This window comes from Dipteris shenzhenensis, chromosome 1 (genome assembly GCF_047967505.1).
Source record: "Dipteris shenzhenensis isolate YYH24624 ecotype China chromosome 1, Dip_SZ_1.0, whole genome shotgun sequence".
Taxonomy (NCBI): Eukaryota; Viridiplantae; Streptophyta; class Polypodiopsida; order Gleicheniales; family Dipteridaceae; genus Dipteris; species Dipteris shenzhenensis.
In genome coordinates, this window is record NC_141596.1 from 9,194,596 (window position 1) to 9,217,307 (window position 22,712).

At 41.0% G+C, this 22,712-nt stretch overlaps 1 pseudogene; it reads right to left on the bottom strand.

Moving 5' to 3' along the window:
- Positions 1-3,112: 3,112 nt before the first annotated feature.
- Positions 3,113-4,136, bottom strand: LOC147905337 (uncharacterized; annotated as a pseudogene).
- Positions 4,137-22,712: the final 18,576 nt, after the last annotated feature.

Here is a 22,712-nt window from a genome sequence, read left to right on the forward strand (position 1 = left end):
GGATTTGATTACAGATAAAAAGCTTCGAATTCCCATCAATAGGAGGTTTGATAGCTTTCCAAAAAAATGCAAAGTGGTTTGTGATATTCATAGCAAAGGATGTAGGCTATTGGAGGTAAGCCTTGCTTTTGCAGTGTTTTTAAATCTTTGTCATGAAGGTATGGAAGACATGCCAGAAGAGGCCATGGAAGATCCTGGGGAAGAACCTGATATTGAAGACAAAGGCAAAAATATAGAAGAGCCACAAGAACTAGAAGAGGAGGATATTAATCTTGAGGAAGGGAGCAAGGAGGCTGCAGCCTTGGATCTTGTAGCCTTAAAGTCACAAACAGTAAATGGAGCTATGTCTATTGAAGGACTAGATTTTGAGACATGTAGTCTAGCTATACCTATCCTTCCTTTCTTCACTATTCAAGGTCGAGAGTATTATATGCTCTCAGATATACGCATCATCTTTGACCTCAGAGAAGATTATGCCTTGGCCTTAATTGCTCAAATATGTAGCATAGATAAGGATGTTGGAATTGAAGAAGATGAATTAATGGTACTAGAATATACATTTGATCCTAAGGAGGCACTCTCGATGTGCTTTAAGAAAACTGTGGACGAGGAGGACATGGATGATGAGACCTTTGATAAGGTCAAAATGCAAAAGTTGGAGGAGCAGAAAGATATTTAGCCAAAGGTGGAGCAAAGGAAAACACAAAGTAGCGTGGAAAGAAGCACTGATCTTTGGACTGATAAAATTTTGGAGGATGATGAGAATATGAAGGTAAGCTATCACTATTTTCTCTACTAGATCTTTTTTTATCATGACTTGTATATATTTCTCATTGCTTCTTTTTTTATACTATAGCTCTATATTGAAGATGATAGTTTTCTAAGAAGGTCCTATGGGATGCGGAGTCAATGAGAGAGTTTACCCTAACAGAAGATTATCTCAAATATATCGATTTAGACAACCACTTATTTTGAACACTATTCTGAATTCCTCTACTGATTTGCAGTTTACACAAAAAAGAAGTTACATGAGGAGATTCAAGGTATGGTACATATCGTGGACCCAGCTATCTCATTTAAAATGAGGGATCCAGTGAGCCAACAGTGGACCAGCTTGCGAATGGTTCACATATTGCAATTTCGAATCTCTGACCCTAATTGTCATCCCTTACCATTCAAAGTAAGTGATTAGTAATAAAAACATTGCATAAGGAGCTAAATTGTTATTTTCAATCCACAAATTCTAATCTTTACAGTAGTTGTCAAATGAAGTCGACATTGGAGTTTAGCTATAATGCATCTGCCATCAAAAGGATGCTTCTGCTTCAATTCAATTACACATACTCATCGAGAGATCGATCTATAAGTGAACTTGCATTGCCTTAAATAAGCTTCACAAGTTTTTCAAATAACAAATGATTTGTTTTGTAGAAATTGTTCACATTCACATATGCAACTTACAATGGTTTGAAGAGACTATCTTTTGTAATTGATTTCTGTAAAAAAAAATTCATCTAAGTTGGGTGCAATTGAACCAATGCACTTGGATGTAAGACATAAAATCCTTTGCCCTCTCAATACTTTTTTAAAATTGATTAAAATAGTTTTAGGCTTACAAGCGACTGGATGGTACACAGACACCACAACAATACGATGCTCACTCTTGTGGATGGAGGGTCCTTATAAACACCAAGTACATTTTTTAGGCTTATTTGTCAGAGGATACACCGGGTCCCGTACGTACCATTATTGATGCATTTAAAATTTATATATAACATTAATCTTAACACTGAACTTGAAACTCAAGTTTTGTTTGGGTTTCTACAGATGATAGAAGAAAGCTATGATGAGCAATTTGTGTTAAACTTCAGAGCTACGATGATCGTAGATCTCCTTCAATATGCCTCCTCGTTACCACAAGAGAAAAGCAGGGAGAGGAAAGCTCTAAGAAATTAGATCGAGGAGAAAGCTCAAAATTGATGGAGGACCTCACTCGAGAGCAGGATGAGGACCCTCTCTTAGGACTTAAGGACCCTAAGGCCCAACCTCAGATGCCTCCACCATCCACTGAACTTCCTCCTTTAACTACTGAACTTGGACTTGAGGACCCTCATCCCGCCCCTCAAACTACTGAGCTTAGACCTGAGGATCGCGAGCCCCTTCCCCATCCATTTACTGAGCCTGGACCTGAGCCTCCTATGTGAGTTGAGGCACATTGAACTCTTGGAAGTTTGTAATGCATAATGACGTCTAATGAAATTGCCTCTGAGATTTTTTGAGATCATTATCTTAGCTTAGCACTCAACAAGGGCCTTAACAAGCTGAGTTATTCTGCTAATTGTACTTTGTCTCATGGGCCCATGAGGGGACTTGGATAGTTGTCTTCCCTTGCACAGTACATGAACAAGATGTCATTTGTTGCCAAGATTTTGATATACCACAGACAATTAAGTAACTACGGAGAGACAATTATCTACCTTTTTAAATGTTTGTCAAAGTTTCTTTGTGGGTACTAAGTAAATTGGTAGAATGACAAAGTTATATTAATTGAAAAATTATCTGCTTTGGACATTTTTGGATATGGCCCAGGCAAACAATGCTGAAGGGAAGGGTACTTTTTGACATACACTGCTTACGCTTTAGCACTCAGAATCAAAGATCCTAGCCAATTACATGGTTATGGAAAGCATCATTTGATTAGGTTTAGAGAGGTGCTTCTACTAGATTTTGAGGCTAAACAGATCAAAGGAGAGCAGCTCGATGTAAAAGAACTACAAGAGTAAACTCAAGTACATTATATTATCAAAAGTTACAAAGGACACAAAGTCCTACATGAAAAGATCGTCCGCTCAGAATTTGTATTGAATTTTTTTGGAAAATATTACAAAGTCTCTATTTCATTGTTATAAATCTCCATAAGGTTTCCAACTCTATCAATCCACTTGTGATTCACAAAGACCTTTGACTGCCTCGACTCTATGTGTTTCTATTTGTTTCTGTATAGAGTTTCTATTTGTTTCTGTCCAGTTGTTGAATTATCAAGGATCTGCCTTCTTCTTTTCTTTTGTGCCATATTAAAGACAAGTTTAACTTTTGACAATGAAACTTTTTTCTAGATTTGCAACCTTTGAAGTATATTGCTAAAAAACCACTGAAGTACTTCTTTGAGACTATTTGCCTTATGTGCTCCTCCAAAATGTTGTGTATGTCAAAAAAAAGCATTTCTTGCTGTGTAATGAGACTTTTTCATTCCTTGTGTGGACCATATTGCAGAGCATTCATACTTCTTAACAAAATATGGAAGGTGGTTATATAGAATATGTTGCAATCACAGAAAATATTCAGTCACTATTTTGTAAACCATGTTTGAAAGTACAAACTATGCATACAAAATAAATTAATTCAACTTACCATGTACTATGTTATACTGCAGCTTTTCCATGCTTGTTTCATTGATTTTCCAAAAGACTTTAGCTCCTCTTCTAATGCATGATGATCGCTCTTGGTCCATGTCTTTTTGTCACAAAGCTAGAAAAGCTTGTCTAAGGATTTCCATACATCTACTTTGACATTTCAAGCAACACCATCTACCATATCATCTTTAACTACATTATGTACATGTTTCCAAAGGCCGTATCTCATGTTGGAAACATATCTTGATCGTCTACCAAGCTTCCCTTCTCTTTGTGGTTCTGATAAAAATCTTCTTGCTTTGACTCCACCAATTGATGGTTTGATAGGAACGTCCTTTCCATTTGAGGACTTCTTGATGTTTGTTATGATATGCCAACATCTCCTCCATGGAGACCCATGTCTGATAATACCTTTTCTAATGCAGCAATTGCTTTTTTCCTACTTTTTGTTGGTCGAATCTTCCAAGAAAATCCGATATATAAAAAGACCAACTTTTTGATGATTCTACATAAAGCATGCAATGTGCATATATGTACATTGTACAAAGGAATATCAAGAACTGCTTTGAATTCGGGATCAATCTTGTCCCTATTAGGAGCTTTTCCCCACCATTTAGGATCCATGACATGGGCTAGCTCCTTGCAGTAAAGGCATGGAGATTTTGAATTACCTCCTTTGCTTATGTTGAATATACATTTGAGGGCCTTGGGGTTCCCTGCCATATGCCAATCAACTTGTGAATCACCCTTGCCTTCAACATGAAGTTGCCCTCCTTGAACCTAGTTTCTGATGACTTCTGCTATTTTTGTATGGTGAAACACCCAAAACAAGGTTTAGATGGTCCTCTGTCTTTACCTGCCATGAAGAAGAAACTCCATTGAAGCATCTAGGTCAAATAAATGAAATCAAACATCAATATATTTGAAAAATGAAGGTCCACACTTACCTCAAATGCTCCCAACCACCAAATGTGCTTCTTTGATTGTACACTGAAATGCTTTGAGTTTTCTTTTGTGATTGATGTATCAAGTGCCCTATTCATAAGTGTGATCGTCACTCTTTTCAATCTTTTTCTCTTTAACAATTTCACATTCATCCAACTTTATGACAAATACTAAGCCGTCCCTATGACACTCTTCAAATATGATTCCATTGAATTCAACCATTCTTTTTTATAATTGTTCAAGATCAACAAAAATCTTGTTCCATCCAAGGATTATACATAGTGGTCCCCTTACTATCACCAAATACATACTCAATATGCAACCATTGACCAATAAAATCATATACTTGTTCATTGAGTGAAGCTCTTAAATTCCAAACTTTTGCAGGATTTGGAAGAAGCACGTGTTTGATCCTTTGATCTTTAAAAGTTGATGACACTACTTTGAAAATAGAAGAATAACCTTTCCCGCTAACTCCACTCTCATCGAGAGCCTCTTGAATTAAGTTTACATCAACTTTATTGCTTTCCACAAACTGTTGCACAACATTGTGTTTGATGGTTTTAAACTTCTTTTTCTCAATCATCCCTTTCGCAATAGTTGCTGAAAATAGACCTTTCATTTGTTTTATGGGAAGAGCGTTTGAGTCAACATTTTCCTTTTGGGGCTCCAAAACTTTCCTATAAGCCAGATGCGTAAATAAAAGTTAACGTAGGAAGATTTACATTGCCACATTGCAAATAGCAAATGCTTTAAACAATCTCACCTTGCTTCTTGTACTCGACACTTGCACCCTCCACCTCCTGCTTTCAATTCTGCAAGGTTGCAAAGTTTTCTTCTTGTAAGCCTATCTCCCAAAGGGGTCGCTTTCGATCTTGATTTATGTAACTTCTCCCTCGTCTTTGTATGTTCTTCAATTTCATTATGTAAGTGCTCTTTCAATCTAGAGCTTTTGGCTATCTGCTATATTTTTATGTTTGCCTCTTGCTCGTATAAAGACTTATACATGTGCGTAACTTGAGACTGAGCCGTGATATATCCATACATACCTTTCGTTCCGTCACCCACAAATTTTAGCAATGTTGTCGAATTCGAGAAAGGTGGTGTAGAACTTTGGATTAGACATTTTGGATAAATCTTCCCATCACACCATAAGTAGATATGTTGTAAACCTTCTCTCCTCATGTTTTCTCTTTGCATGGCGCCTACCTGTTGTCGTTTTGGAAGAGGTGCATATTCTTTAGCTAAATCAATTGTTGGCTTATTCTATAGAGTTGTAGTTCGGTGTTGCCATTTTGAGTGCAGTGTTTTTCCATTGCTTCGTGATTTCATTACACTTTCATAAGGCAAAGACTCTTAATGGCAGTAAACTTTGAAAAACAAGCCTATGGCAAGATTAGTTATGGTGTTTTGACAGAGAAGCTTAACGATCGTGGAGATGGCTAGAAAATGATTGAGAGAAAGACGTGGCTTGTAGGAGCATTGAATGTTAACGCTCATGAGATATGGGAGTGAATATAGAGGAATATCTTTATTCTTTCATCCTCTAACATGTTTACAATACTTATGAATATTTATTGAGTATTTTATTATTTTTTCCATCGAACTCACAAAAAAAGAAGAAATTGTGGATTTTTCTCAGGGCCCCAAAATGAGCTCCCTTTTTTCCTAATGTAATCCCATCTATTAAAGCATGTCTTCATCTGGTGTGGCCCAACCCACACTTAATGGACGTTTTGCTTCATTGCTCTTAGTAGGGCATTATACAACAATACGGGCATCCATCTTTGAATCCTCCCTTTTTGATGTGGCACTCATGCCATGCCTTTGCTCACTAGATTGTGTTTTGTGTCTTTAATCACAATTTGTCTATTTTGGATATTTCATTGATTAGGTTGCGGAGGGCTTCCTTTTGGCCATTTATATGTTGGGCAACTACCCTTAGACTTGGCACAAGAAATTCCATTGGTAATGACTACTTCTAGACCAAATGCCAATTGAAAAGGTGTGTGCTTTATTGTGAGCTTGAATGTTGTTTGGTAGGCCCATAGGGATGTTTGGAGCTTGTGGTCCCAATCACTTCAATGCTTGTTCACCGTCTTGCAAATAATTATTTTGAGCACTTCGTTTATTGCTTTGGCCTGACCATTCGCTTATGAGTATTATGTTATCGATTTTTAATACTAAATCATAATTCCTTTGTCAAAATCTGAATTATTTTTGTCATAATCTCATTACCAAATTGATAAAGTTAATTACTTGGTCCCACATGATTTCATTGGGACATTTGAATCCACAAAGTATATTTGGTGTGCTTTGAGCTATGTTGTCTTGTAAGGCCTTTGCTTCAAACGATTCAATGATGTAATCGATTGCCACCATGATGTACTTGTTTTTGTTGGGATGCATGGAAACTTTGAAAGGGCCTATGAAATCCAATCCCTAACTTGAAAGGGTTTCCATGGATAGGTTACCCAAAGTGGCATCTGATCTTGGAAGGTGGGCCTCCCTACTCATTGGCATGCATCATAATTCTTGTAGCGTCATACAATATCCACGTCAATGGTAATCGACCAAATCCCTACAATTAGGATTTCTTAAAGCTCAAAATTTGGTCAAAAATTTGACACTGGCCGCACCTTGGTGTGCTTTGTCCATGATGATTTCACTTTCATGTCGAAATACGCATCATTGGAGGACCATATCCCCCCTTTTGATACAAGGGGATGCCTTTCAATGTGTACTTCAAGGATTTGAGTGCAATCCTTCACCATACATTTGTGGTTGCGTCTTTGAGGAATGTTTTCACAGAGAGATATTGCATGAACTCTTTGTGCTTATCCTTGTACGTCGACACTGTGAATAGTCCAGCATAAGGAAGACTATTGTCTATCCATTCGTTGGGTTTCTTGTCTTTGGTGTGAGAAAACTAATTGGAGCCACTGTGCGATAAACCATTTTGTGTATGACCTTGAAGTTGAATTCTTGTAGTAGCATTGATCTATCAATCATGGCTTCATGATTGGTTTGTGAAGCACAATGCCTGGTAGTCCACAATTTTAAAAAAAGTATCACCCAAAAGGTAGTGCCAATAATTTTGAGCATTGCTCACCATCCCAAGGTCTTCCCTCATCTCTACAATTAAGAACGAATTCTTGTTTGGCTGAGCCAAAATGGGCACATGCACATGAAATATCAAGTACCTGACTTCCTGAGGATGAGGTCTATTACACCCATCTGTTGAAAACCTATAACACTTCAAATCGCTCTTTATTAGACTCAAAATTTGTATACTACCTTGTGAAATGAGAAGAGGTTCGCAGCTACACCTATAAATTTCTTAATGAAGTGCTTGTAGAAGTTGAGGAACCTACTAAATGATTGCACTTGTTTGATGTTCTTTAGCTCTTTCATCTTTTGTATAACATTGATATTTAAATATTTGGTCATGATTCCTTTGCCTAAAATCATGTGTCCTAGAAAAACTTCTATGAACATACAAAACACACATTTGCAAGGGTCGAGGGAGAATCATGTCTCTTGGCACTTTCATGAAGCACTGGAATATTCTCGGTACATTTTTCAATCTGCTCCCCAATTAGTGATGAAGGCCATCTTCTCTTCATCCTTTGTAGCTAGTGTATACCATTGTATCCATCCCATGAATGGATTTATCTTGTGCCCCGCTACTTTGTCCAAGATTCTATCTATGAATGGTAAGGGGAATGGGTCTTTGATAGTTTGTTTGTTGAGCTTCATGTGCCTTGCTACTTTGTATCTATGAATGGCAAGGGGGGGGTCTTTGATAGTTTATTTGTTGAGCTTCTTGTGCCTTGCTACTTTGTATCTATGAATGAAAAAGGGAATGGGTCTTTGATTAAAATGTTGAGCTTCCTATGGTCCACAATACAGACTCTCAACTTACCATTTTTCTTTAGCATAATCATGATTGGGAAATGAGAATAGACAATCACTCCTATTACCGTGATAAATGAGCCTTGCCTTTTGCTGGGCTTGAAGAAGATTTTGGAAAGTTCTTTAGTGATTTGGATCAGCTTTGACTCTTCTCGTGAACCCACATTGATTCCTTTGATGGCTTTCCCTTTACTAATCTAGCCACTAACACTAATTCAATTGATTCAGTAGGAAGGATCTTCCTAGACTTCTCTTTGGACCTCTTCTTTTATGAAAGCTTTTGGGGAGGTCATCCTAGGTCCTTCTTTCACCAACCTCTCGATGGCTACCCACACTGTATCAATCATTGTGATGGGTGCAATATTGAGGGCAAAGAGCTTATCATCAATGTCTAAGGCTCTGCTTCTAAATTGTGCTTTTTCCCATTGGTATTAAGATGTCTTTCCTGTCGTGTGGGATGATGACAATGTCTCCTGCCCAATCTATCATGCCTTGGTACCTTTTAGACATGGTCATCCCAACAACATGGGGTCCTTGTTCACTCTCCATCTTGACCACAATGTGCATGAGCATGAGGTATCCTCCACTAATTTTGATTTATACATCTTTGAGCACACTTGTCAGCATCAACAACCTCTAGTGCATCATATGAATTTTGAATGGAGAAGGTTGCAAAGTTTGTTAACTTGACCCTCATTTGCACTTCCTCAGAGATGATGTTTACCCCAAAACCTCCATCAATGAGCACTTCTTTCATCATATGGTTTGATGTCAACCATGGGCACTTCTTGGCCGCTAAGTGCCATTTTGATTGTTGTCACTAGTGGCTATATGATGCATCCTTGATTGATTTCTATCCTTTAGAAAAAATTTGCACAATGGGTAGCAAGTTCCAGTAGTTGGTTGATGGAAATCATCACGTTCAATTCCTAGAATTTCTTTGAAGCTGTGTTGAATTTGTTCTGCACTACTCGATCTTTTGTTTCATCTTCTCTCCCTAATTAATTTCTATCCTTTCTTTAGTTGTTCTCTAGTTCCTCCATTCCATCATTTGGTTCTTGAGATTGATATTTATCATGACTAATTGATTTACAATCATGCCTCATGTTGGAACCAATTACTGTGTGACAAAATATGAAGAGGGGAGAGGAGAAGAGTGGAGATGAGGAGAGAGGGCACAGCTAGAGAGCACACCACAAATGACTAACTGTACACTAGATTTAGTTGAAAAAATAGAATATATACGGGGACGAGCATTTTCTGAGCGAAATCTTCCGAGCGTCCGAGCGAAGGAAAAAAAAAGCTTCCAACTATGCATAAATATGGCAAAAATCGATCAAAAGAAAACATAGTTTCACTTAGAAATATGCAAAGTATTATAGCAATGCCTATTTTATACAAAAATCTTTAGGTGAATCTGTAGGAATGGTGAGAGCATAATGGGATGGCTTTTGAAGAAACCCACATGTAGAGTAGACTTCTCTATGAAAATTCCCTTATGATCCTTCTTACAACTTTTACTTAATAGGGGGTGACATTGAAAACCCTCTCTCAACCTATCTTCATGAAAGAGTTTCTTCAAAGAAAACTCATTGAAGCAAGCCATCCAGGTAGTTTCGCCAGCGAAACCCCTTTGAAGCAAGTCTCCCAAAGTAGTTTCGCTGGCGAAACTACCTTGGACAGCACTTTTAAAAGTGACATAACTTTCATATCCAATGTCCAAATATAGTCATTCAACCACTCAAATTGATCGAAACACCCCATTTGAGCACATCTATGAAGTTATATTTTGGAAAATCTTTCATATATAGTATTAAATATTACATGTATTTTATGAGAGTGATATATAAGCCCAAGTTAATACTTATTTATAGTAATTTAAACTTCTTTAGAAACATGTCCATAAATATGCTATAAAAACACTAAAAAGATATTGCCATATGATATAAATGTGTTAATAAGTAATTATATATGCATAGTATTATTACATTGAGAGTGATTATGAGGAATGTTTCTTAAAGGAATCAACACTTTTTTAAGGTAATAACAGGGGTACAAAGGGATGTCTCTAAATAAGAAAATTATGTTGTGTAAAAATGAATGAGTGACTAGTCTTTATATTTTTATGATAAAGGGATCTAGTTCTAGTGAAAATAAAAGTGTAAAAACCATGTTTCCTAAAGAAAAACAGTTTTAAAAATCTCTTGAAAAACACGCTCGGATAAACTTGCTCATAGGTTTTTGCTCGTAAAATTGACGCATCCGAATATATACAAACCCTTTTAGGGTTAGGGTTAGGGGATCTAACCCTTTCCTTTATAGCACTCTATAAGGTTAGTGCTATGCACATATGATCACGTGATGGTGCTATGCACACATGATCACATGATGTTGAGCGTGAACTCTCAACACCTTCCCTCAAGATCAACATCATGAAGTAGGCCTTCCCTCAAGATGATGATTTTGGGGAATCGAAGAAGGACTGAGCATTACATTCCATCACATCCCTTTAATGGGAATGTCCTTCCTCTGCATCAAACTAAGAGCTAGTCGGTGTTTCTCGAATAGCTCTTTACTGAGGGGTTTGGTAAAGATGTCTGCAACATTCTCTTTGCTATCACAATGCTGCAGTGTGATGTCACCAAGTAACACTCTTTCTCTAATGACGTGCTCTCTGACATCAATGTGCTTTGTCCTGGAGTGATATACTGGATTTTTGGCCAATGCTTGAGCCGATTGATTATCACAGTATATTGTTGTTGGCTTTGACTCATCAAAGTAATCTGTTTCTGACAATAGTCTTCTGAGCCATATAGCCTCACATGCACCTGTAGTGAGTGCCCTATATTCTGCTTCAGTCGAAGACAAAGAAACAGTTGGTTGTTTGTTTGACAACCATGATATAGCACCTTGACCAAGGAAAAATGCATATCCCTGTGTCGATCTCCTGGTCTCATGATCTCTGGCATAGTTACTGTCACAGTATCCATGCAATCGTGGATGACTTCCTCTGTATTCTATCCCAAACTGTTTTGTACCTCTGATGTATCTCAAGACTCTTTTGGCTACATTCCAGTGAGACTGTTTTGGATTTGCCATAAATTGTGCTAGTGAGCTTACTACATAACAAATATCTGGCCGTGTGATTGACAGATATATGAGAGATCCAATGAGCTACCTGTAGTATCTGTCATTGACTATAGGCTTTTTTGAACCTTTAGTAAGTTTCAAACTCTGTTCCATGGGAGTGGCTGCAATCTTGCAATCTGCCATATGAAACTTCTTCAGGAGACTGTCAACATACTTGAGCTGACCCATGAATGTGCTATCTGAATCTCTCCAGAACTTAATTCCAAGACAATAGTGCATAAGTCCAAGATCTTTCATGTCGAACTCTGCAGATAAGTCTTATTTTAATTTTTTGATGAAGCTATCCTTGCTTCCTGTCACAATCAGATCATCTACGTACAAAAGTGCAATAGTAATGTCGTCCCCTTGAACTTTGTAGTAGAGAGCATAATCTGCATTGGATTTCATGTATCCCAGATCAGCAAAATACTTGTCAATTCTACTGTACCAACTTCTAGGTGCTTGCTTTAAGCCATAGAGACTTTTCTTGAGATGGCAAACCTTGTTCTCCTTTCCTGGTTCAACATAACCGACTGGTTGTTGCATGTAGACTTCCTCGTCTAGATAACCATTGAGAAATGCATTCTTGACATCGAGCTGATACACATTCCATTTGCTGAGTGTCGCTAGTGATATCAAGAACTGTATGGAATCCATCTTTGCTACTGGAGCATAAGTCTCATCATAATCTTGACCATATTGTTGTGCAAATCCTTTTGCAACTAATCTGGCTTTGTATCTCTGAATACTGCCATCTGGATTGTACTTCACTTTGTATACCCATTTGTTGGCTATGGCCTTCTTTCCTAGTGGAAGGTCGCATTATTCCCACGTGTTATTTTTATACAAAGCATCCATTTCTTCATTCATAGCAGTTTGCCATTCTGGCTTATCTACTGCGTCTTCGAAGTACACTGGCTCTTCTGTAGCCATGATGGTAGTCATAAGAGCATAGTTGGTGGTTTCCACCTGAATTGCTTTGCCTTTCTGAGCATATGTCAATCTGGCTGGTGGTCTGCTTTCTCTAGTAGACCGTCTGAGCTGCTGTGGCTCTACTTGGGGTGTTGCTGGCAATTCTTGCTCTTCTTCATCAACCTGTTTTGTAGATGACTGTGAAGTCGATGCTTCTATCTCCTCTGTAGGTGAGGTTTTCCATTCTAATTCCTCATCGAAGATTACATCTCTGGAGATAATGACTTTGCGGTTGATAGGATCATACAATTTATATGCTTTGCTTTCTTCACTGTAGCCAACCATGATGCATTTGCGTGACTTCGCATCCGATTTCCTGCGATGATCATCATGTATGTGGGCATATGCTATGCAACCAAATATGCGGAGATGCCCAATGCGTGGCTTGTGTCCAGTGAATGCTTCATAAGGAGTCGGTTCGATAGGAAGCCGATTAAGCAAATAGTTAGCTGTAGCTATTGCTTCTGCCCAATACTGATTCGGAAGGTGCTTTTCACTAAGCATTCCTCTAGCAATGTCTGCTAAAGTCCCATTCTTCCTTTCAGCTCTTGCATTTTGCTTAGGAGTATCTGCACATGTGAATTGTCTTCGAATTCCGTGATTTTTGCAAAAGTTCATGAATGCTGAAGACATGTATTCACCTCCTCTGTCTGATCTCATGACCTTGATCTTTCTACCTGTTTGGTTTTCTACCATGGCTTTGAATTCTTGAAATCTGGCAAACACGTCAGATTTCTCTTTCAGAAAGTAGACCCAACAATATCTGATGTAGTCATCTATGAAGGTCAAGTAATAAAGTGAATCATTGATGCTGCGGGTCTGGGCATAACCCCATACATCTGTATGAATCAAATCAAGAATACCTCATGCACGAGAGGTACTTCTGACAAAGTTGGTTCACTTTTGTTTGCCGAAGTAGCATGCTTCACAAACTTTTCCAAGAAACTATAGCTTCGGAATCCCAATTGCCATATTCTGATTCCTTAGATCTAACAAGTACTTGAAGTTGACATGACCATATCTCTTGTGCCATTTTGCAGATAGTGGCATCTGTTGCATTTGAGCTGACATGGCATGCTTATCTGGTACTGTAGCTAGCATCCTGTATAAGTGTCCTTTCTTGACACCTTTTGCTACTAGCTGTCCTCTTTTGGATTTGTCTCTGATAGTGCATTCATCATCGTCGAAGATGACTTTGTAGTTGTGTTCCATCATTTGACCTACTGACAAAAGATTCTTGCTGAGCTTAGGAACATAGAGCAAATCTTTGACTAATCCTTTTGTACCAGTGAAATTGTTCATAGGGATAATACCTGTCCCTTGAACTGGATTCGGTGTATTGTCTGCTGTGTAGATGATATTCTTTTGTCCTTCTAATGGCTTCATTTCTGTGAACCATTCCTGATGATTTGTCATATCAGATGATGCATCGCTGTCGATGTACCAAGGATCCTGTTCCACTTGGTCGACTTGATAGTTGTAATCCTCTTTGGGATTGAAATCAGTGTCTAGGTGCATTGTATCAGTCTGATGCAATTCTTCACTTGCAAGAAACATATTTCCATGTTCATTTGCAAAATGACTGTGACAAGAATGTCCACCACGATGATTTCCTCTTCCTCGGGAATTCCCTCGGTGGATTGACCGCCTTGGTCGTACTGCTTCTTGCGGCAATCTCTTTCATAGTGTCCAAACTTGTGACAATAGTTGCACTGGATGTTTGACACATTGGTGGATGCATTCCCTCGTCCTTGAAATCTTCCTCGGTTGGAATGATTTCCTCTTTGCTGATTCTGATGTTGCTGAGGATGATGCTGATGCTGATGCTGATTTTGACTTTGATTTTGTTGATGGTGACCACTTTTCTGATATGATCTACCTCTATTTTTGCCTTTGCCTCTGCTTCTATCTGAAGCTGTGAATGCCTGATCATTAGAATAACCTTTACGTGCTTGAATGGCCTGAGTCCTGAGTTCTTCACCAAGTAGAACTGACTGAAGTTCTTCCAGTGTTGGAATTTGCCGTTGGATGGCAATACTCTGGACTAGATTCTCATATCCTTCTCCTAGTCCATTCAGGATTACTTGAACCATTTCTGCGGGATTCATAGTCTCTCCTGCTGCTGCAAGTTGATTGTTGTAGTCTTTGATGCGGAGTACATAAGCATGACCGGTTTCACTGCTGTTGCAGAAACTCTGGTTGATCTGGTTTCTCAGGGTGAGAATCCTGGATGTGTTCTTGGACTCGTAGAGGGCTACGGACATATCCCATGCTTCTTTTAATGTCTTGACTGTGTTGAGCTGTCCTAGCATGACATCTTGCACATTCTGCTTGATCAGGTGATAGGCATACTTGTCTTTCTTATCCCATTCTGCTTGAGCTCGGGCAATGGCAGGATCTGCTACTGGTGCAGAAACTGATGGTGTAGATGTAGATCCCGTTGTAGATTCCGTTGCTAGTGCTATGACAACAGATGGAGTAGAGCTACTGGTGGCTGGATCGGCCAATGGTCTAGGTGTAGACCCATCGACATACTCCCATTTGTCCTGAAGCACAAGAATGGTCTCCATTCGGTATTTCCATGTACCGTAATTGGAGTTGTCTAACTTAGTAGATGCCTCCAGATTGAGGTTGCTAGTCGACATGGTGCAAGAAATGTACTCAAAAAATGTCCTGAAAATCTCTGTATGAATCAACTGCAAATACACTGAAGATGCCAAGTGAATACTCTGTACCGTTGGTGAAGATAGAACTGTAGTATATAAAATCTGTTCTATGTTACAAGGCTTGTGGCAATGATGCCGGGAATAGCCAAGAGGCTTTACAAGGCTGAAATGATGTGCACGATGCCGTGAGATAGCCAAATAGGCTTTACAATGGTGGCATGTGTGTGTGAAATCAAGTGCTATCTGCCCATTGAATTAATCTACAATGCCTCTGAACTCTGAAGTCTGCTCACTGAACTGATGAACGTAAGGTTTCAGGTAATGTAATGATGTGAAATTGGATGTGAGCATATGGACTGACTCCGAGTAGGTACTAGTCGGGAATTTTGGGCATGGCTTAGATTGGCAACTTGGGGAAATTCAAAGTGTCCCCTCTATGGCAATCTAGTCTACTCTGATCTAGATCTAAACCAACCGTCGATCGATGAAAGAACAGCAAATAATTCCTTTTCTTTTGTTCTTTTTAAGTGCTGGGTCAGATGCGTCGATGGAGAGGCAAATGTGCGTGAAGGAAGTGGTTTTGTCAGTGAGGCTCAAATGTGAGTGTAACTTTTGCCGAAATGTGCACATGATGTAACTAGCATGTAGAGCACGAAAAAACGAGCGACTTTCCTTTTTGGAGCACCCTCAAATTCTTCCTGGATCAAGAGATATAACTTGATCTAGGTGGAGGGGCAAAAGGAGTGCAAATGGTGCTCAATGATGATGTGTCACTGTGAGTCACATGCAGTGATGATGTGGCACTGTGCCTAGCAAGAGGTGTGCCAGTGAAGCTCTATGCTGAGGTGGCAGGACTGTGCACATGCAGTGTGTGCACAGTGTGCTTGGCAAGGGATTGTGCCTGCAGAGGGTCTTAGTGCTGACTGGACTGCTGAGGTGGCACAGATGATGTCAGCAAGGTGACATGGCAATGCTGACGTGGCACTGATGATGTGTCCTTGATGACGTGACACAGGTGACGTGGCTAATGATGTGTCACTGATGATGTGGCAAGTGATATGGCTGATGACATGTCACTGATGATGTGGCAAGTGATGTGGTAGGATGACATGGTAGGTGATGTGGTAGGATGATGTGGTAGGATGATGTGGCTTGCTTACGTGGTGCTAATGATGTGGCAGATAGGATTGCCACGTGGCAAATTTTGAGACGCTTATCTGCCATGTGGCAGATAAGATGACGTGGTGCACGGGCCACGTGTCACTTTCTGGGAAGCCAGAATCTACCAAGATTCGGACGAAATCTTTCGGATTCCGTCGTCTTCTCCGTCGATGGAGCTTTGGAGTCGCACACTATGGAGCCTTGGCGTTGAGGCTAGTAAGAGCTATTCGCTGGCTACAGAAGTAGGAGGCAGCCATTGGCAAAGGGCTCGTTGGCGTTGCTGTTCTCGAGAGGCCGTCGGGCATACGCTGGTGGCTGCACGTTTGGAGAGGTGGCCGATCATCGAAGATGGCACAGGAGCTACAGAGCTGTCCATTGCTCGTTGTAGAGGGGCGCTTCGTTGGAGAGGCCGTATGGCTTGGAGGACTATAGAGCCGCGGATGCAGCAGCCTAGCTGTGTGGAGGAGTTACGTCAGGGAAGGCACGTCGGTACTGTAGTTGTAGATGGAGCTGTAGGCTCGCATACGCAGATCTTTCGCGGCCTGCAGCTCTTGATCGTGGCCGTGGATGACTACCAACTCGTTTCTGTTGTGTGAACCAGCAATGAGGCCAGCATTGGCCTCCATTGGCATCTCATTGCGGCTCTAAACTTTAGTCTCCTTGAGCCATGGAGCTCCTGTTGATCTGTGAAGCTATCCGCTATCTATGGTGGGCGTTGCTCGTAGATGATGTCGTTTGAGTAGATGGAGGCAGATTTCATCAAGCTTCAGTAATTCGTTAGAGAGATTTCCACGAGCAGCTCTCTCAAGTTGAAATGGATTCTCTCAAAACCTCTCATGGAGCAAAATCTCTCTCTTCCTCTCAAGCAAGAAGAAGACACTCACTTTCTTTCTCACAAAACCTTTGAAGACCTCTCAATCAATGGAAGTCTCTCTCTCTCACATGGACGGAACTTTCTCACAATAAAGCAGAAGTTCTCTCAACGGAAGAGAACACTTGATCTCACACTCTCAAGAATCACAATGCCTCAGCGGAAGGCAAGGAAGCTCTGATACCATGACAAAATATGAAGAGGGGAGAGGAGAAGAGTGGAGATGAGGAAAGAGGGCACAGCTAGAGAGCACACCACAAATGACTAACTGTACACTAGATTTAGTTGAAAAAATAGAATATATACAAACCCTTTTAGGGTTAGGGTTAGGGGATCTAACCCTTTCGTTTATAGCACTCTATAAGGTTAGTGCTATGCACATATGATCACGTGATGGTGCTATGCACACATGATCACATGATGTTGAGCGTGAACTCTCAACACTGTGTGCATAAACTTAGTATACTCATGATGATTGTAGAATAAGCATTAGGGGAGAATTGGGGTCTCAAAAGGGCCTCATAAGGAATGGATTAGTTCTAATGAAAGGGCCAAGGTAGGTCCCAAAAAGTCCTAACCCCCCCTCACCTAGGTGGGTTAAGCCCACAAGTTACCCCACCTCTTACACCTCTTACACAACTCTTTTAGTCCTAGGTGGGAACCAAAAAATTCAAAATTCAAAAATTTGAATTTTGAATTCCCTCCCTCCATGCTTGCTCCTCTTGCCCTCCCCCTCCCTCCTCCTCCACTGTTTCTCCTCCTCCCCCCTCCCTCCTGCTCCTCCCTCCTCCCTCCTTCCTCCTCCATGCCTACTCCTCCTCACCCTCCACACCTGCTGGTCTGCCCCCCTTTCCTCCTCTTCAACTACTGGTCCTCCCTCCCCCATCCCTCCTCCTCCTTGCCCTCCCTCTTCCTGCGTGCTACTCCTTCAAGCCTGCATCTCCACACCTTCTCCTTCTCTACACTCCTTTAGTCATGGCACCATTCGAGGACATCTCCAACAAGTACGAGGTTCACTTAGAGTTGGAAGCTGAATGTGCAAGCACACATAGTCTAGGATTGAGGGGAGCTTCCAAAATCCACAGTCTTCGTTCACAAGGAAAGAAGCATCTCGACCTTTGGGTAGAAGGATCCTTGTATCCTTTAGATCTTGCCAACCAAAAGAGCTCTCCTTTCCATACAATGTGTGATCTAGTTCGGTTTATTGGAAATGGACATGCGGGGTTGCTTGCTTATTGTAATCGGTTAAACAATGCTCAGTCAATGGCTATGCAAGCAAGCGACATGCGCAGAGCCCAAGTAGAGATGCTAGCACATTTAGGAAATAGCACCATTATTGCAATGCATAACTCTATGCAGGATCTTCAAAGGGAGAACCAAGATCTTTATGATAACGCCAAAGCATTGGACTTGGAGTGAAATGCATTGGACTTGGAGCGACATAAATTAGAAGAGTCACTCTATAAGCTAGCTGAGTCCAAAAAAGGCTTGGAAAGATCTATATACAATCAAGTACAACGAGCCGTAGAGAAGGAACAAGAGAAGGTAGAAGAACAAGTGCAAAAGATGAAAGAAACACCTTTGGGATTGAAGAAGAGGAAAAGAAGGTACTTACATACCATGGATGCATTGGCACCCACTAGTGGTGCTAGAAAGAGGAGAGTCCAGGCTACAAGGTTGGTTATCAAATGTTCCAATGAAATTACACTCTTTTGTGCTACACTGTTTGTGGCTAAGTTTTTATTGTGTTCTATAGAAACTTCATGGAAGATGTGATGGGAAGAATGGACGAGGATGATATTGACTGTTCATATGCTCTAGCTAGTTTATTGAAGTCAAGCGATGTCATTGGGATACTAAGGGACCCAAGACACAAGCGCCTATGTGTGCAAGTTACTGAGGAGGTGATGAAGGACTTCAAGGATATTGTGGATGCAAAGGAGATGCTTGCAGCTTGTGATACTGCCGGTGTAAGTCGTGAAGCTTACACATCTCCTTTCAAAATTTTCAAGTCTGCTATTTTGGAAAAGTATAAGAAGTCTATAGGGCCCTTACCCATACCTTGGTCAGTGAGATGTGCACCGTGAGAAACAAACCAATGTGCAAGAGAAATGCTTGGAGGGTACCATTGCATAAGGGGCACAATGACTTAGAAGAGTAAAAAGAAATCTGGCTTGCAAACCTTTGAGATGAATGCTTTCAACAATGTCTACTTAGATGTTGAGAAATTGCAACAAGCAATGGTCAAATTCTATGGCATGAGAGAAGATGGTAAGAGGAAATACATTATAGCATTGCACTTTACTTAGTTCATTTTCTATATCATGTTTATCCTAACGATTTTTCTCTTTTGTTGTACAAATTGCAATGGAAAGCTCATATTTGTCATCAAAATGGATGAAGCTCCATTGGTGAAAGAACACAAGTTAGAGAGAGTCAGCATCTGCATTATGAATAAAGCCTTAGCCTTTGTTCAACGGGATGAAGAAGTAGAGCAAGATTTCTCAATGCAATCAAAGAAAGATATATGGTGGCTTGCAGCATTTGAGCCTCCGAAAGAGTGCCATGAGACATTGAAGTGGGTTCTAGATAGAACAGGAATCCCATCGACCATCCGAAGACAAGAGGAAGGGCAAACATTGATAGTCGATGGCCATGGAACCTTTCAAGTTGAATGGCATCTTGCTGGTGATTTGAAAACCCTCAAGTGCTTGCATCGTTGTGATACAGGGGCAAATGCAATGAACACATGCCTTTATTGCGTGTGTTCGCAACGTAAGCAAAAGGCTGGCTTACAATGGGAGGATGGCATTCTATCTTGTAGCCAAATGCAAGCTCCGAATTGCGACAAGAAGGATCCAAAGTGGGATCCCATCTTGCCCATCCCACTTGAGAGAGTACACATATGTACTTTACACATAGAACTACGTGCACTTGATAAGTTGTTGTATTTGCATCTTGTTTATGCTTGGAATTTAATTCTGCAAGAAGTATCCACACGGTGCATTGCAGAAGCTGAGAAGTTGTTGTCAGAGATGGGATTCCATGGAGGACATGTCAAACTTAAGGAGGATAAGAAAATGTCTAGGGCAACATAGAATCTTCCTACAAAAGTGTCCATGGGTGGAGGGAAGGCAAGGAGATTCCTATTGAACCACAATCCTAACAAAGACAAACATACATTGTCTCAAAGTAGTTTGGGTTGGGAATATTGGAAAGCATTGTGTGAATGCACGACCAATAAGGCTTCTCATCCTCAAGTAGCAAGTTTGAGAGCTAAAGTATGGACAAAGGTAGATGCATTGATAAAATTGCTTTGCTAGGTTCAAATCGATGAGATGTATTATGAAAGGTTCAGGATGGTTGTGAAAGAGTTTATGCAATTAATGGTGAAAGCATGGGGGGAGTCGCACATTATGCATTACATGGTAATCTTGGCACCATCGTAATATTTAGCACTTGCTTTATAAACAGTTTTTGTTGCTGATTTGATTCTCATCATGTTTGTAGCATATTCTCTATGTACACGGACCATGGTTTGTACAAAATTGGGGTCCTTTGTCAATTTGGAATACACAAGGCATGGAGAAGTCGCACTATAGAGCCAAGGCAGCCTACTTCAAGAACTCAAGGCATGGTGGTGGTGTCACTCACAGCAATGCATTGCATGAGACTAGGAAGGACTTTGAAATCTGAAAAGGCAAAGGCATCAGAACTTGCAAAAGTAGTTAAAATTGTATTAAAGAATAGAAGGCATAATGCTTGGAAAGCATCCATAGGGAGTCAAGGAGTCACACGTTGGTTGCAAGCTAGAGTGAGAGAAGGGAGTAAATGGGTCCAACCACCAACAGAAGCTATGGTGTAATTGTATACAAATATGAAATAAATATATTGGTTATTTTGACCACAATTTGTGTACTCTCTTTAATATCTTGCTTATTTTGACCACAATTTTTGTACTCACACGACGTTGGGGAAAGTGGGGACATGGTGAAGGAGGGAGAGAGAAGGGAGGGGCATGGGGTGAGGCAAGGGGAGGGGTGGAGTGGTACAAGGGTGGGGGGAGGGGGGGATGGGGGTATGGGGGAGGGTGACGGGTGTGGGCGGGGCAAGTAGGGGGAGGGCAAGGGGGGGGGAGGGCAACGAGGGTGGGGGGAGTTGGAGGGGTTAGGGCGGGGGCAGGGGGCATGATGAAACCCTAAATGTAATTAAAAGGGATGTCAAAACATGATGGGCCCTTATAAAAAGTTAAGAAAACCCTAACTCTCATTATTCAATGGCAAGAGTGAAGAACACTGCTAGACCCACTGAACGCCGCCTCCACCCTTCCTCCTCTAGCTCCACCACCTTCATGGCATCTGCACACACGAACCTATCCGAGTCCGATGGCGCCTCCCCCGACTCTCGGGAGCCCTCCCCCAAGTCCCGTGAGCCCACTCCCCAGCCCCAAGAGCATGAGCCTTCCCCTCAGCCTTCTCCCCAGCCTTCCCCTCAGCCTTCTCCCCAGCCTTAGCATGACCCTCAACCTTCCCCTCAGCCTTCCCCTTAGCCCTCAGCCTGACCCTCAGCCTTCCCCTCAGCCTTCCCCTCAACCTTCCCCTCGGCCTTCCTCTCCCGATCAAACAAAATGTGTTCAATAACCTCCCGGATATAGAGAGGCTTCCTGAGGGTCAACAGACTGCCAGGAAGAGCACCATCTTCCCTCTCCCGGAGATACAGCCCATGGTAGAGATAACCCCTGTGCATATGAGAAGGGTAAAGCAAACTCCGAGGAAGCCCCATCCCAAAGAAGGCCAAAGCTCCAGACATCAGCGAGAGGAGGACTCGATCAGGCAAATGTAGAAGACCACCGACAACTTGATCCTACGTGCTCCCTCCCAACGTGTGGTACGGGAGATCACACAGGGATACAAGGATGACGTGTGCTTCAGCACACGAGCTATGGAGGCGCTCCAAGAGGCTACAGAGTAAGTGACCACCGCTTTGTTCGAGGACGCCAACTTGTGTGCCATCCATGCAAAGTGCATCAAGGTCATGGACAAGGACATGGCTCTGGCGAAGCGGCTACGAAGTGACTCAAGTTTGAAGCCCTAGATTCTCTTGCAGCCCACTCTTAGGACTTAGACCACCCCCTGCCCTTGAAGGCACTATCTTGTATCTAAGGCCCAAGGGCCGATTTTTTAAAATAAAATATATCGACATTCTCTACACTATCGCATTGTTGTATATTTTGCATTTCAATGCTTGCAGTATATGATACATTTTAAGTTTTGAATTCTGTCAAATCTTGAAGGAATTTCACCGTCGCGCAGAAGGGAAAAGTGTCCGGCACGTCGCTAGGACCCCAGAAAGCCCAAAACCCGCCACGGCATGAATTTGGGCATTCTGGACTTTTGGGCTTTCTAGGGTCCTGGTGACGTGCCGGACACTTTTCCCTTCGCGCGACGGTGAAATTCCTTCAAGATTTGACAGAAATGAACTCTTGATACCCAGAATTGGTGAAAATGATACTAAATTGGCTAGAAATTTATTAAATTAACATAATTAAAATGATGGAGAAAATATATCATCGACTTAAACAAAATACAATGGAATTCATGACGAGCGATGATAACTTAAAACAAATAATAAAGACATATA